Genomic DNA, 15,982 nt, shown 5'->3' with positions numbered 1-15,982 from the left:
ACTCAAGGGGAAACTCGGTTTTTCTTTTGAATATACTATGACACATTTTAGACTTATAAAAAGGTATGTAGATTAATGCACTCAGAAACTGTGTCAAGGAATAAACAGCTTAAGAAGTAGAGCATTACTAGTAGTATTTACTTTGTGATCACATTTTCTTTCCCCAAATAAAATTGACTTTTCCTAAATTTGGTGTTTTTCATTTCCGTGCACTTTATAATTTTATTATTTATGTATATATTCTCAAGCAATATATGTAGGGTTTTTTATGTTTTAAATTTGTATGTCAATGGGATCTTCCTGTATATTTTCTTCTGCATCTTGCTTCATCTGTGAGCATACAGGTAGCTGTAACTTTATTCATTTCCACTGCTGTAGAGCATTTCTTTGAATGAATATATCATGTGTTATTTATTCACTCTCCAGTGGATGTGTTAGCATAGATAGCTGTTACAAAGGAGGGGAGCAGAGGAAATCAGGCATTATTAGGCATAATCACCTATGGACCAGAAGCCGACTGGCTTCTTCGGGAAATTACAGCTTCACACACTCCCCAGGGAACCAGGAGTCTGTTCCTCCCAGGTCACTGCGGGACGAGAGAAAACAATACAGGGGGAGGTAAGCCAATGTGCAGTAGGAACCAAGAAGGCCACCATGGAGGTATGTCAGTCTAACCTGGGAAAAGGATTAGATTGGATAAGAGACAACCCGGAAAGATCTAGGAAATAGATTGGTTAAGAGGTGGCCCATCAGAGGCCTGGGAAATTGGGCCATTTGAAAAGGGTGCCAGGTCCTTCCCAAGCCTAATCAGCCTAACAAAGAGCTTTCTCTTTTCCTGGGAAGCCAGTTGCCATGTTATGAGGACACTCAGAAGTGCTGTGGAGAAGGTAGGTGTATATGTTGAAGAATTGAGGCTTCCTGCCATCAGCCGTGGGATGGAGCCATCTTTGAAACAGATCCCTCTGCCCCAGTCAAGCCTTTATACAACTGCAGCCCAGGCCAACAGCTTGATTGCAACCTCATGAAAGACCCTGAGCCAGGCTACTCAGGTGCCATTCTTTGGAAGGAGCATTGGCAAACAGCACACATACGCAGCTTCTCAAGCTAATGGTTGAAAGGATGGAGGATATTTATGCTGAAGAAAAGAAGACTGAGAATGGAAGAAGGCAGACAAGCTCCTTTCAGCTGTCAGAATGATTAAAATATGGAAACGGAAACAGACTTACTATAATGCTCAAGGCAAAGAACAAAAGTAATGGGTATAAGCTACAGAACGTGAGCTCATGCTGGGGTAACTACAGCCAAAATTGTGTAAGTGGCTGTAAGAAGCAGGCAGAGGCCAGATAATCACCTGCAATGTTTGACATTTTGGACTGAGCAGTACCATCATCAAATTTTGCCACTGTCCTATTAAAGTCCTTTAGAACATTGTTTTTCCTGTTCCAGGACACAGTTGAAGATTAGTTTCCTTTTTTAAAAAAAGAGGGTAGATGTGTAGCCAGACTACCCAGGTTCCAATCTAGGTCTTATCACTTAACTGGGAGAACTTTGGCAAGTTACTTAGCTTCTGATTCTCAGTTTCTTCAACTATAAAATGAAAATAATAGAAGTAGTAGCTACTTCATAGGATTGAAATGATTAAGTGTTAATATATGTATATGTATGCATGTGTGTATATGAACACAAGTATGTAGGTTCTGTTCATAGAGCTCAGGAGCAACAAGTGCACCTAACCCTGGATGTGGTTTATAAATCTCATTTATTTTTGAAAAGAACAGAGACTTCTTGAAGAAATGGTTGATTCCAGGACAGGGGCAGGGAAAATACAAGAAGAGCCTGGAGCATCTTTTTGTGTCAGAATCGTAGGAACCTATTTGAAGGAGCTCTCATTGACGAAATCTGTAACAATTTGAACATCAAAATAAATAATGAAAACAAAGGAATATAGCCCATTGAGTAAATAACAGGACCACAATGAGAGAGACAGATGGAGGAAGGAGGAGAGAGGAGAGAGAGAGTGCCCGCGAGCACGAAAGAGTTTTTAAGGTAGAAAGTCATGAAGAAATGATGAAATTAGAAAATTATTTGGTAACCATCATAGTAATAATTATGGATGCTAAAACTAGTGGGTGAAAGTTTGAAGAACAACAGTAATAAGATACCTATTAAGTACAAAAGATAAACTGATAACTTGGCAGAGACACCTGGCCAATACCACCTTAACCAATGTCAAACATAGTATCACAGTAATGGGAGAAACCAAAATTATATGTCTCCTGAAGCATCACTTATGTGGTATTTTTTAAATGTTTTTTTTTAAAGAGAAGAAGGGAGAGGGAGAGATAGAAATAGATGTTTTCAAAGAAAAAAAACATTAATCAGCTGCCTCCTGCACCCCCCGGCCCTACTGGGGATCAAGCTTGAAACCTGGGCATATGCCCTGACAGGAAATCAAACGGGTGACCTTTTGGTGCGTGGGACAGTGCTCAGTCATACTGGCTGGGTTTCTGTGGTATTTTTGGCAAAGAATGCTTTCATTGTGGTGATAGTTTCATGGGTGAATGCATATGTGCAAATTTATCAAATTGTATACATTAGATATATGCAGTTTTTTAAATATCAATAAGGTGGAAAAAAATTTTAAATTTAAACATATGTAAAAGAGCTTAGAATGTGCCTGACACATAATAAGGAATATATGTGTGTTTGCTGTTACCATAAGGATATACGAGAAGCCTACATGACGTGAAGATATAAGAAGGTGAAGGTAAAGAACATGAAGGTAAGTGACATGTTCCTGAGATGACCCAAGTCCCAGGAATCCCAGGACTCGTGATAGTTTACTTTAGTGTATAATGTAGCCTAGATTTTTTTTTAACTTGGAAAAAATCTAAAAGCATATGATTTTTAAGTGGAAAGTAAAAAAATAGCATTTTATTTGGAAAGAATGGAAAGATTTTGTAGGCAGATCAGAAGCACACCATCTGGTTAACTCAAGAGAAATTCAAAGAGCTTAGATTTCACATTTTTATCAGCCATGCATGGTTTAAGATAGATCTCCCTAAGCTAAAAATATCAAATCATATTTGTTCTGCTATTTATGAGTTAGTTGAAAATGCCAGTCAACTGCAGTGCTAAAGACCCCATTTATCTTATCTAAGAATCAGAGTCCATTATGGTTTATATTTCTCAAGTTCAAATGTTCAGTGGTGTGCAAAACAAATTCATCATTTGAGAAATAGGCAAAGTTGACACAGTAGTAGTATCTCTAAAATTTTAATTCTTTAAATATGAGATTCTTATTTTTAAACTAGAGGCCCGGTGCATGGATTCGTGCTCTGCTGGCGTCCCTCAGCCAGGCCTGCGCCCTCTCACAATCCGGGACCCCTTGAGGGATGTCAGACCGCTGGTTTCGGCCCAATTTCCACAGGCCAGTCCCAGAGACCCCACTGGTGCATGAATCCATGCACCAGGACTCTAGTATGCATATAAGATCTTTGGTTAATCTCTTCCCCTTCCTCCCTCCTCCCCTCTGAGATTCATCAGTCTGTTCCATGTTTCCATGCCTGTGCGTTGAGCATCTGCCCCCTGGTGGTCAGTGTGCATCATAGCTGCCAGTTGGACGGTCAGACACTTTGCATATTAGCCATTTATATAGAGAGATGATTCTTAACCAGGGACAATATTGCCCCCAGGGGATATTTTGCAAAGTGTGGAGACACTTTTGGTCCTCACTACTGGGAGTTGGGGGAGAGCATGTTACTGGCATCCAGTGATAGAAACCAGGGATGCTGCATAGGCAGCCCCCACAAGAGTGGATTATCTTATCTAAAATGTCAATAGTGTCAATGTTGAGAAATCCTGGACTAAATGAAAACATTTTTTAAAATTTCTAGCAGTTAAAGTGCTGCAAGGGGTGGAATAATACTTCCAATCCTGTCGTCTTTTGTTTTTTGTTTTAATTTTTTAATTGATTTTTTTTGAGAGTGGGAGAGAGAGAGAGAAACATTGATGTGAGAGAGAAACAGTGATCAGTTGCCTCCCCCATGCACTTGGACTACGGATCAAACCCACAACCCAGGCATGTGCCCTGACCGGAAATCGAACCCCAGACCCTTCTGTGCTCAGGAGGATGCTCAACTATCTGAGCCACACCAGCCAGGGCTTCTAGTCCTGTCTTGATATAGAATATTATCATCTAGCCTCAATATATATATTTTTAATCAATCAAAAATTTGTACTGCTCTATGAGTATTTGTATGGTTTTACCTTCATTTATATATGCACTAAAACTGAACTAGAACTTCATTACTATCTGCCTCATAAGAATTCCACCCTCATCTCAAAATATAGAAAAGGAGAAATTTATATACAAAATTAGAGATAAACTAGGTTACAGAATGAAGCCAATATTCACTAGAGGTTGAATAAAAAAGAGAACCAATTTTAGTGGCTTCTAGCATAATGAAAAATTTTAAAATTTAATAAAGACTATTAGGCAATCTCATTAAAAAAAAAAATTCAAATGATACTCAAAACAAATAAGAATTCAGCCCTGCCAGGGTTCACACACTGTGCAAATCTTTAAAGCTGCTCAGGCCATAAGTACTTGTCCTGACAAACTGTGGGGATGATAAGTCTCTCCCCATCCTCCTGCTTATTTTGTGCTTGAGGAAAACAATGTTGCAGGAAGTTATCCCTGCTCCTCTCCCCAGGAGCATCATCTTGAAGGTGCACCCGTGGCCCCTGTTAAAACGGAGAAGATATGAACTGCTGAGAGCTCCTCTACACCGCTTGGTTGTATTTCTCTCTAGCAAATAATTGTCCACAAAACTTCCATCAGTCTGTGGCATAACCTCGGGTTGACTGATTGGTTTGAAAATCATGTTTAATGTGTTATGTTCCATGACTACCTCATCTATCTAGAAATCCCTGACGTGAGAAACAAGTGCTAATTGCTTAGAGTGCACAATGGTTAAAGAAAAAACAAAGTATTAATACTCTTTATATTGATATGCTAAAGAAAAAAAGATTATTATATCTAAATTCAATCCAACTTGGTTCTTTGTTTTTATTAGCTGTTTTAAGAAATTAAGTTAGCCTGGCCGGCATGGCTCAGTGGTTGTGCATTGTTCCTATGAACCAGGAAGTCATGGTTCAATTCCTCGTCAGGGCACTTGCCTGGGTTGCTGGTTCCATTCCCAGTGGAGGGCATGTAGGAGGTGGCCAATCAATGATTTTCTGTCATCATTGATGTTTCTATCTCTCTCTCCCTCTCCCTTCCCTTCTGATTTAATAAAAAAGAAAGAAAAAAAATGAGTTAATATTTAGTAAAAAAAGAAAAGAAAAGAAAATTGCCAATCCAGAGGACTTATAATGAAACTAGTGACCCAGAGCACAGATTCATGCACATTGAAAGGAAATTAATTAGAAAGTGGCCAGCAGGGATGGGACTGGGCGAGAGGGGTCAGACATGCGCTGGAGTCAACCTCCCGCGGTCCCTTCCCGGCCAGCCACACCTGGGGTGGCGCCGTGGCTTGAAGGGTATCTGCAGAGTGAGCAGGGTCCCTCCAGCAGGTGGGGTCTCTGGGGCCTGGCCTGTGGGGGTCAAGCTGAAACTGGCCCTCTGACATCCCCTGAGGGGGCCTGGAGTGTGAGAGGGCACTCTGCAAAGTTGCTGTTGTACAAGGTGTGGAATGCAAATGCAAGTGTGCGGTAAACCAGATTCGGGGCCAACAGTGCCCCAGCAACAACATAACCCAAGGCTGTAGGTGGAATCGCAAGGCCCTGCGAGGACTCTCGCTACCTCAGTCACTGCCAAGTCACTGCAGCTCAGCAGCTCCTGCTTTGAGTGTTTGCCCTCTAGTGGTCAGTATGCATCATAGCTACCGGTCTGATGGACACTTAGTATATTAGCTTTTTTTTTTTAATATATTTTTATTGATTTTTCACAGAGAGGAAGGGAGAGGGATAGTGAGTTAGAAACATCGATGAGAGAGAAACATCGATCAGCTGCCTCCTGCACACTCCCTTACTGGGGATGTGCCTGCAACCAAGGTACATGACCTTGATGGGAATCGGACCTGGGACCCTTGATTCCGCAGGCCGACGCTCTATCCACTGAGCCAAACTGGTTAGGAGAGCATATTAGCTTGTTATATAAATAGACTAGAGGCCCGGTGCACGAAATTCGTGCATGGGTGCGGTCCCGAGGCCTGGCTAGCGATCGAAGTGTGAGTGTCTGGCATGGATGGGCCGGTCCCAGCTGACCTCTGGGCCTGGGCAGCACCTGGGCCTCCGCATAACCCCCCTCTGCCTGAGCCACAGCTCCCAAGTCCCCAGGCAGAGATGCAGTGAGTGCGATTGGACGCCATGGGCCAGGGCTCAGTGTGGGCCTCTGGGATTCCCAGCGGTCCTGCATGGAAGCCAGGTGGGCAGCGCGCGCTCTCCTGGCCAGCCTTGCAGACCTGCTCCTGCTTGAACCCACAGGGAGCCCGACCGGCCCCTGCAGTCCTGGTGGGTGCGGCCTGGCTTACCTGAAATAGACCATGCGGATGCAGGGCGGGCTCCTTGCAGGCACCCAGCACCTGAGTGCAGGGGCTTCCCTATTGCTTGAGCCCTGGCATTCTGGGGGAGAGTAGCAGTGGGAGTGAGAATGAGCTCAGTGGATACCCCGCATTCTCACTGCACCTCTGTCCCTGTCACCCCCAACCCAGGTAGCTGGCGAGAGGTCAGAGCCCCCTGCCCTGGCACCACAGGAGGTTGTTCACTGCCACCCACCCCCAGTTCCTGTCCCAGCCTGGGACCCCAATCAGGTGATCAGGGCCTGCTGGCTGCTGGTTGCCATCTGCAGGGCAATTGGTAGGGGTCAGGCCTCCTGCCCAGCTCCCTCAGCTCCTGGGAGTCGGGCAGTGGCTCCGCCCCCTGCTGCCACTGGTGGCCCCCCACTTGCACCTGCCTTGGCCTGGTGCCGCCTGCTCACCTGTTTCACCATCCTGCTGTAGTCTCACTCTTGTCGGGGCCCATGGGGGCCGGCAGCGCCTCTACTGCTGCCCACTGCCAGCGCCGTGTAGCTGACACTGCCATGTTCTGCGCTGCCCCCCTGGTGGTCAGTGCATGTCATAGCGAGTGGTCCAATTCCTGGTTGAGGGGACAATTTGCATATTAGGCTTTTATTATATAGGACTAGAGGCCCGGTGCACAAAAATTTGTGCACTCCGGGGGAAGAGGGGTCCCTCAGCCCGGCCTGTGCCCTCTAGCAGTCTGGGACCCCTCGGGAGATAACGCCCTGCTGGCTTAGGCCTGCTCCTGGGTGGCAGAGGGCAGGCCCAATCCCTAGGTGCAGCCCCTGGTCAGGCTCAGAGCAGGGCCAATTGGGGAGTTGGGGCGCCACCCCCTGTCATGCACAGAGCAGGGCTGATCAGGAGGTTGCGATGCCATCCCCAGTCACGCTCAGGGTAGGGCCGATTGGGGGGTTGGGGCACCACCCCCTATCACACTCAAGGCAGGGTCGATGGGGAGGTTGCAGCGCCACCCCCTTTCATGCACAGAGCAGGGCCAATCCGGGGGTTGGGGCGCTGCCCCCTGTCACGCACAGAGCAGGGCCCATCAGGGGGTTGAGGAGCTCCCCCCTGTCACTCAGAGAGTAGGTCCTATAGGGGAGTTGGGGCACCACCCCCTGTCACACACAGAGCAGGGCAGATCAGGGGGTTGGGGCGCCGCCCTCTATCACCCACATAGCAGGGCTGATCAGGGGGTTGGGATGCCACCACTCTCACACTCAGGGCAGGGCCGATGGGGAGGTTATGGCTCTACCCCATCACACACAGAGCAGGGCCTGTGGGAGGGGTGGGGGTTGTGGCGCCGCCCTCTATCACCCACAGAGCAGGGCCGATCAGGGGGTTGGGGCGCCACCACTCTCACACTCAGGGCAGGGCCAATGGGGAGGTTATGGCTCTACCCTGTCACACACAGAGCAGGGCCCATGGGGGGGGGGGGGTTGGGGCACCGCACCCTGTCACACACAGAGCCGCAGGGCGATCAGAGGTTGGGGAGCTCCCCCGTATCAGGCACAGAGCAGGGCTGATCAGGAGGTTGGGGCGCCTTCCCTGGTCACGAACAGAGCAGGGCGGATAGGGAGGTTGTGGCCCCACCCCCTGTCACACACAGAGCTGTAGGGCGATCAGGGGGTTTGGGCGCTGCCCCCTGTCACGCTGATCCCGTTGCCGGGAGGCCTCTCAGCTCCACTGATCCCGGTGCTGGGAGGCCTCGTGGCTCCGCTGATCCCGGTGCTGGGAGGCATATTACCCTTTTACTGTATAGGATAGAGGCCTGGTGCATGGGTGGGGCTGGCTGGTTTGCCCTGAAGGGTGTTCTGGATCAGGGTGGGGGTCCCCACTGGGGTGCCTGGCCAGCCTGGGTGAGGGGATGATGGCTGTTTGCAGCTGGTCACACACCATTCAGGGTGGGGGTCCCCACTGGGGTTCTTGGTCAGCCTGGGTGAGGGGATGATGGCTGTTTGCAGCTGGTCACACACCCTTCAGGGTTGGGGTCCCCACTGGGGTGCCTGGCCAGCCTGGGTGAGGGCTGTTTTCAGGCTGGTGGGTGACGGAGGCTCCCAACTGCTCCTTTTTTTCTTTTTTTTTTTAAAATTCTGGGCCAGCTTTAGCTCTGAGGCTCCAGCTCTTAGGCCTCCGCTGCTGAAAGCAGGTAATCGAAACAATGTATAACTCCAGCTCTGAGATCCCAGCTCACTGAAAGCTGTTTTCTGGTTTTTTTTTTAGCGTCTATATTTGTTACAATGTTTGAAACTGCAGGCTCAGAGGCCTGCAGTGCCAGCGGGGAACGTTGGAGTCCTCCGTCACTGAAGCAAGCAAGCCTCATGTTAGTTTCAAGCTGCCTGGCTGCCGGCACCATCTTGGCTGACAGTTAATTTGCATATTGCCCTGATTAGCCAATGGGAAGGGTAGTGGTCGTACGCCAATTACCATGTTTCTCTTTTATTAGTGTAGATGCCACAGCCCCAATGCCATTCTTTCTCCACTTCTCATCCCAGTACTGCTTCTCAAGGGCAACTCATTTATTTTTGTTTTTTAGGTAGTCCTTTTTATAGCTTGGAATAATATCCCTATGTTAATATTTCTTGCTGTATCAATTATAGACATTTACTCCTACCTCTGAAATGTGAGGATTTAACTGCTTAAGCTTTTCTCTTGCTCCTATCCATTTTTGGTAGTTCTATTATCTTTAGTTATTTTATTGGAAGTCTTCATAACTTAAAATAAGATATACTCCTGTTTCTTGTTCTTCAGCTTTATTGTAGCAGCTCTTGTCTCCCCAACGTATGGTGAAGCCATTGCCACACCCTCTTTCCCTTCTCCCCTCACTTCTCCCACCCAGCCTCTGTCGGCTTCACTTTTGCTTTCTGTCTTTTAATTTGATGACATCAAGATTCATGACAGCAGCACTCTGTTCTGTTGCTATAAATAAATAGTTGATGTTTTGTCTATAACTAGTTCTGAACTTTGAATGGCAGTCAGCAACCTTTGCTTTATTATCACTATGTAAATATTAGTGCAGGGACAGGTGCCGCGCCAGGACATTTCTTTCCTGTTTCATGGGTCCACTTTTTGACCCCTCAGCCATCCAAGAGAGAATGCCACTTTCCTTAAATTCCATTAGTTGTTTATAATCAAGACATATTTTAGTTTGCTTCATGTCTGGACTGTAGCTTTCTTGTGATTTTTTTCCTACAAATTCCAATTGCCTTTCTTTTTCCCTACTGAAAAGAATACGTGCCTCCTTTCTCCATCTCCAGCATGAAATGCAGTCCATTTCCATTGTTGAATACATGCTCCGTGGAGCCCCCTGGCTTTGTCCTGTGGAGAAAGATGGTTTCCAGCCCTGCTGCAGCTTGGCATTCTTCGACACTGGGGTTGACTGCTGTGTTCTTGTTTCCCATGTCTTCTTCTTTCTTGATTTTTGCCCTTGTTTTGCTGGCATACATCCAAACATTTTCATCAAAACAAGAGTTCTTTGTTTTCTAATTGAGATCATGTTCTTGACTCTCCTTTCTGGGGGGAAAAAAAGTGATATGCACCCAAGTGAATTTCTTTTTCTTTTTTTAAATATATATTTTTATTGATTTCAGAGAAGAAGGGAGAAGGAGAGAGAGAGAAACATCAATGATGAGAGAGAATCATTGATTGGCTGCCTCCTACACATCCCCCAATGGGGATGAAGCACACAACCCGGGCATGTGCCCTTGACTGGAATTGAACCCGGGACCTTTCAGTCCGCAGGCCAATGCTCTATCCACAGAGCCAAACCAACTAGAACCCAAGTGAATTTCTTGTACTTATCTTCCTACTTTTTTCTTAGATCCCATGCAAGAAAAGCACCAATATGCTTTTTAAGGTAGTTGTAATGTTAATTCTGTAACTGAGAGCAACCATGGGTTCTCTATATGGTGGACTAGTTATCCAAATAAAATGGAGAAACCTACTATGTATTTTATGGCATGTAACTTGTCAGTTCTTATAGAGATTGAGTGTTAGCCTGATTGATTTTGTCAAATGGTCTTGAACAATATTTTCCAATAACATAGATTGACTCAATGTAAGGGTGTTATACAAACATTGTAGCTATGTAAAGAAAATACCTGCCCTAGCTGCTTTGGCTCAGTGGATAGAGCGTTGGCCTATGGACTGAAGGGTTCCAGGTTTGATCCCGGTCAAGGGCACATGCCTGGGTTGTGGGCTCGATCCCCAGTAGGGGGCGTGCAGGAGGCAGCAGATCAATGATGCTCTCTCATTATTGATGTTTCTATCTCTCCCTTTCTTTTCCTCTCTGAAATCAATAAAATATATTTTAAAATTATACAAATAAATAAATGTATTTTTAAAAAAAGAGAAAACACCTAACTTATAACCAAAATTTTTATTTTTAAATAATGGACATGAGATAAACTGTTATTTAGCCTGAAGAATTTAAGCATATTTTAATGTTGCAAATGTTTTTGTTTTTAATTGATTTCAGAGAGGAAGGGAGAGGGAGAGATAGGAACATCAATGATGGTAATCATTGATTGGCTGCCTCCTGCACTGTCCCATACTTGGAGTCGAGCCCACATCCCGGAATATGCCCTGACTGGGAATCAAATCGTGACGTCCTGGTTCATAGGTCAACATTCAACCACTGAGTCACGCCGGCTGTGCTGTTGCAAATGTTTTAAAAATACTGTTTCTTGCCCAATCAGTTTGGTTTAGTGGATGGAGCATCAGCCTGCAGACCAAAGGTTCCTGGGTTCGATTCCAGTCAAGCGCACATACCTTGGTTGCAGGCTCCTCCCCGGCCCCAGTCCCGGTCAGGGCTTGTGCAGAAGGCAACCAATTGATGTGTTTCTCTGACATTGACGTTTCTCTCTGTCTTTCCCTCTCTCTTCCACTCTCCCTAAAAATCAATGGAAAAATATCCTTGGGTGAGGATTAACAAAAACAAACAAACAAAAAACTGTTTCTTAGAATATTGATTTTTAAAAATAAATGTAACTTAGAATAGGCTGGATTTGGGAGCCTGGGACTAAAGGCATATAAAGTTTGTGGCTTTTGAAAGGCATCTATAATCCCAGGAATCTTTTTTTTTAAAATATATTTTTATTGATTTCAGAGAGGAAGGGAGAGGGAGAGAGAGATAGAAACATCAATGATGAGAGAGAATCGAAGAACCAAGATGGCGGCATAGGTTAACGCCGGAGTTTGCTGCTTTGAAAAACTACTTCAAAAGTGAAACCAAAAAACGGAAGGGACATCACCCAGAACCACAGGAACGCTGGCTGAGTGGAAGTCCTACAACTAGGAGGAAAGAGAAACGCATACGGACACTCAGAGGAGGCGCAGTGCTGAAGTCAAATTCTGAGGTGCAGAGTGCGAGGAGCAGGCTGGCGGCGGAGGGCGCGGTTGGCGTTTTCAATCGGGAGGGAGTCGCAGACTCTGAGCTCCAGATACGGGCGAGTCTCTAGGGACCCAGACTCAAACGGGAGAAGCGGGACTGTCTGGCTTCGGTCAGAGCGAGTGCAGCTTTCTCTCCGAGGTTTGCAGCGGGTGCTGGGACCCAGAGAGGCAGAGCCCCTGGGGACAGGACTGAGAGCCACCATAACTGCTCTCTCCCGCCCACCCTGTTGATCCTGTGCGACCTGCCCCGCCCAAGCCCTGCACAGAGGCATTTGCCAGATAGCCTCAGGCAAAGGCTAGATTAGCACCTCCCTAGAGGACAGAAGTTCTCTCACTGCTGACACAGCTGATTCTCATAGCCACTTGGCCTGGAGGTCAAACCCTCCCTGGAATTAGCTACAACAATCAAGATTTAACTATAAGACTGCGAACAAAGACCACTAGGGGGTGCACCAAGGAAGGATAACAAAATGCGGAGACAAAGAAACAGGACAAAATTGTCAATGGAAGATATAGAGTTCAGAACCAAACTTTTAAGGTCTCTCAAGAACTGTTTAGAAGCCGCCGATAAACTTAATGAGATCTACAAGAAAACTAATGAGACCCTCGATCTTATATTGGGGAACCAACTAGAAATTAAGCATACACGGACTGAAATAACGAATATTATACAGACTCCCGACAGCAGACCAGAGGAGCGCAAGAATCAAGTCAATGATTTGAAATGCGAGGAAGCAAAAAACACCCAACCGGAAAAGCAAAATGAAAAAAGAATCCAAAAATGCGAGGATAGTGTAAGGAGCCTCTGGGACAGCTTCAAGCGTACCAACATCAGAATTATAGGGGTGCCAGAAGATGAGAGAGAGCAAGATATTGAAAACCTATTTGAAGAAATCATGACAGAAAACTTCCCCCACCTGGTGAAAGAAATGGACTTACAGGTCCAAGAAGCGCGGAGAACCCCAAACAAAAGGAATCCAAAGAGGACCACACCAAGACACATCATCATTAAAATGCCAAGAGCAAAAGATAAAGAGAGAATCTTAAAAACAGCAAGAGAAAGAAACTCAGTTACCTACAAGGGAATACCCATACGACTGTCAGCTGATTTCTCAACAGAAACTTTGCAGGCCAGAAGGGAGTGGCAAGAAATATTCAAAGTGATGAATACCAAGAACCTACAACCAAGATTACTTTATCCAGCAAAGCTATCATTCAGAATTGAAGGTCAGATAAAGAGCTTCACAGATAAGGAAAAGCTAAAGGAGTTCATCACCACCAAACCAGGATTATATGAAATGCTGAAAGGTATCCTTTAAGAAGAGGAAGAGGAAGAAAAAGGTAAAGATACAAATTATGAACAACAAATATGCATCTATCAACAAGTGAATCTAAGAATCAAGTGAATAAATAATCTGATGAACAGAATGAACTGTTGATTATAATAGAATCAGGGACATAGAAAGGGAATGGACTGACTATTCCTGGGGGGGAAAGGGGTGTGGGAGAAGCGGGAAGAGACTGGACAAAAATCGTGCACCTATGGATGAGGACAGTGGGTGGGGAGTGAGGGCGGAGAGTGGGGTGGGAACTGGGAGGAGGGGAGTTATGGGGGGAAAAAAAAGAGGAACAAATGTAATAATCTGAACAATAAAGATTTAATTAAAAAAAAAATGATGAGAGAGAATCATTGATTGGATGCCTCCTGCACTTCCCCCACTGGGGATGGATCCCACAATCCAGGCATGTGCCCTTGACTGGAATCAAAGCTGGGACCCTTCAGTCAACAGGCCTACACTCTACCCACTGAGCCAAACCAGCTAGGGCTGTTTTTTTGTTTGTTTGTTTCTGTTCTGCTTGTTTTTTGTTTTTGTTTTTTTAGATTTAATTGTGTATAGATAGGTATTTATTGCCATTTTAATGTTCATTTTTTTTATCTTTTCTTCTTCTTCTTCCTTCTTCCTTCCTCCCTCCCTCCCTCCCTCCCTCCCTCCCTTCCTTCCTTCCTTCCTTCCTTCCTTCCTTCCTTCCTTCCTTCCTTTTCTTCTTCTTCTTCTTCTTCCTCTTCTTCCTCTTCTTCCTCTTCCTCCTCCCCTTCCCCTCCCCCTCCCCCTCCCCTACCCCTACCCCTCCTTCTCTTCCTCCTCCTCCTCCTCCTCCTCCTCCTCCTCCTCCTCCTTCTTCTTCTTCTTCTTCTTCTTCTTCTTCCTTTCTTTCATCTTTCTTCTTCTTCCCTTTAACATTTCTTGTAATACTGGTTTGGTGGTGATGAACTCCTTCAGTTTTTGCTTTTCTCAAAAGTTCTTTATCTGTCCTTCAATACTAAATGATAGTTTTACTGGGTCAAGTAATCTTGGTTGTAGGTCTGTGCTTTGTATCATTTTGAATATTTCTTACCAATCCTTTCTGGCCTGCCAAGTTTCTGTAGAGAAATCAACTGACGGTTTTATGGGAGCTGCCTTGTAGGTAACTAACTGCTTTTCTCTTGCTGCTTTTAAGATTCTCTTTTTGTCTTTAACCTTTGGGACACAGCCAATCGATGTATCTCTCTCACATTGATGTTTCTCTCTCTCCCTACCTTCCTTCCACTCTCTCTGAAAAGCAATGGAAAAAATATCCTGAGGTGAGGACAAAAAAAAATCCAGCTATTCAGAAATTGATTCACACTCTGGCTGGTGTGGCTCAATTGGTTGGGTGTCACACCCCTTTCCACACACCAAAAAGTTGCCAGTTTGACTCCTGGTCAGGGCACATGCCTGTTTGCAGGCTCGATCCCCAGTAGGGGGCATCCAGGAGGCAGCCAATGGATGTTTTGCTCTCTCATCAGTCTTTCTCTTTCTCTCTTCCTGGTTTGTCCTCTCTCTCACAAAATCTGTTGTTGTTTTTTTTAAATCTTTAAAAGAAAGAAACTGGGTCACAAATGTAAAAATTTAGCTCCAGAGGGGAAGTTATGCCACATGCTGAGAAACTTGGAATAAAGCAGCAAAGCCAGAGGACTACTGAATATGTACTCTACATATCTTATTAGCCTGGAGTTAGGGTTGGAATCTCAATGAAAGGGCAGGTGCCAGGAGCAAGGGGGAGGGGAAGTAAAGTCTGTTGATTGCATCAGCCAGGGTTCAGTGCAGGAAACAGAAAGCATTGGAAGTGTTTTGAGCCTGAAGGGATTTGTTGTACATATTTATGTGCTTAGAAAATCTTTGAAAGGGTTGAAGGATCAGGTTCTAGGCTGGGACTTGAGGAATGAGTCCTAGAACAATGCAGAATTGACTCACTAGGAGACTGCCATCTGAGACCACTACCAGGAACGACTGAGTGCAAGACCACATTATCATTGTAACTGGACATCAATGAGTTTGCGCTGTCTGTCACTACTTGAGCCAATTAAGCAGAGACGGAGTTGAATCATATATGAGCGTTTATTCCAATACTGCTGGCAGTATGGGAGAGCAGCAGGTCATCCACAAAGATCTGCTCTGTAGCCCCCACCTAAACCAGCTTCTTATATCGGATAGGACAAAGATTACATGGGGAAGTATAGATACAGGCATGGGGGAGTAGGAGGCTGGGGTGGGACTGTTTTGGGCAACAAGGTTATCAATCTTTCCATGATAATAAGCAGTTCTGGGATGAGAATGGATTGCATTCCAAGGCTGACTCCCAGGTCCCGGGGTCATACAACTTCTAGCCAGGTTAGAATGGCCTTTCTTTAACCAGAACAAGGCAATCACAATTAACAGAGCATGAGTATATTTTCAATAACTATAGCTAGTTCCCAATATTCATTGCCCCTAACACCATGATGCCTTCCAGGGTTCAAGAATCGAACATGGTTTCTGTTGCCACAGTAACTGTGTTATAGGCAGCAGGAACAGCACGAAGTGTTAGACTGGTGGGGTTAAACTGAACCTGGGTTCAGCAACCCCGGTACATGAGTTCTGGCTAGGAAAGAAGAATTCAGAGCCAAGACTCAAAGCTATAAGAGAACATTTATTTGGAAAATCATAGAGGTGGAAGAAGTAATATGTAAA

The sequence above is a fragment of the Myotis myotis genome, unplaced genomic scaffold, assembly GCF_014108235.1.
Source record: "Myotis myotis isolate mMyoMyo1 unplaced genomic scaffold, mMyoMyo1.p scaffold_m19_p_14, whole genome shotgun sequence".
Classification (NCBI taxonomy): domain Eukaryota; kingdom Metazoa; phylum Chordata; class Mammalia; order Chiroptera; family Vespertilionidae; genus Myotis; species Myotis myotis.
This window is presented reverse-complemented; position numbering follows the sequence as displayed.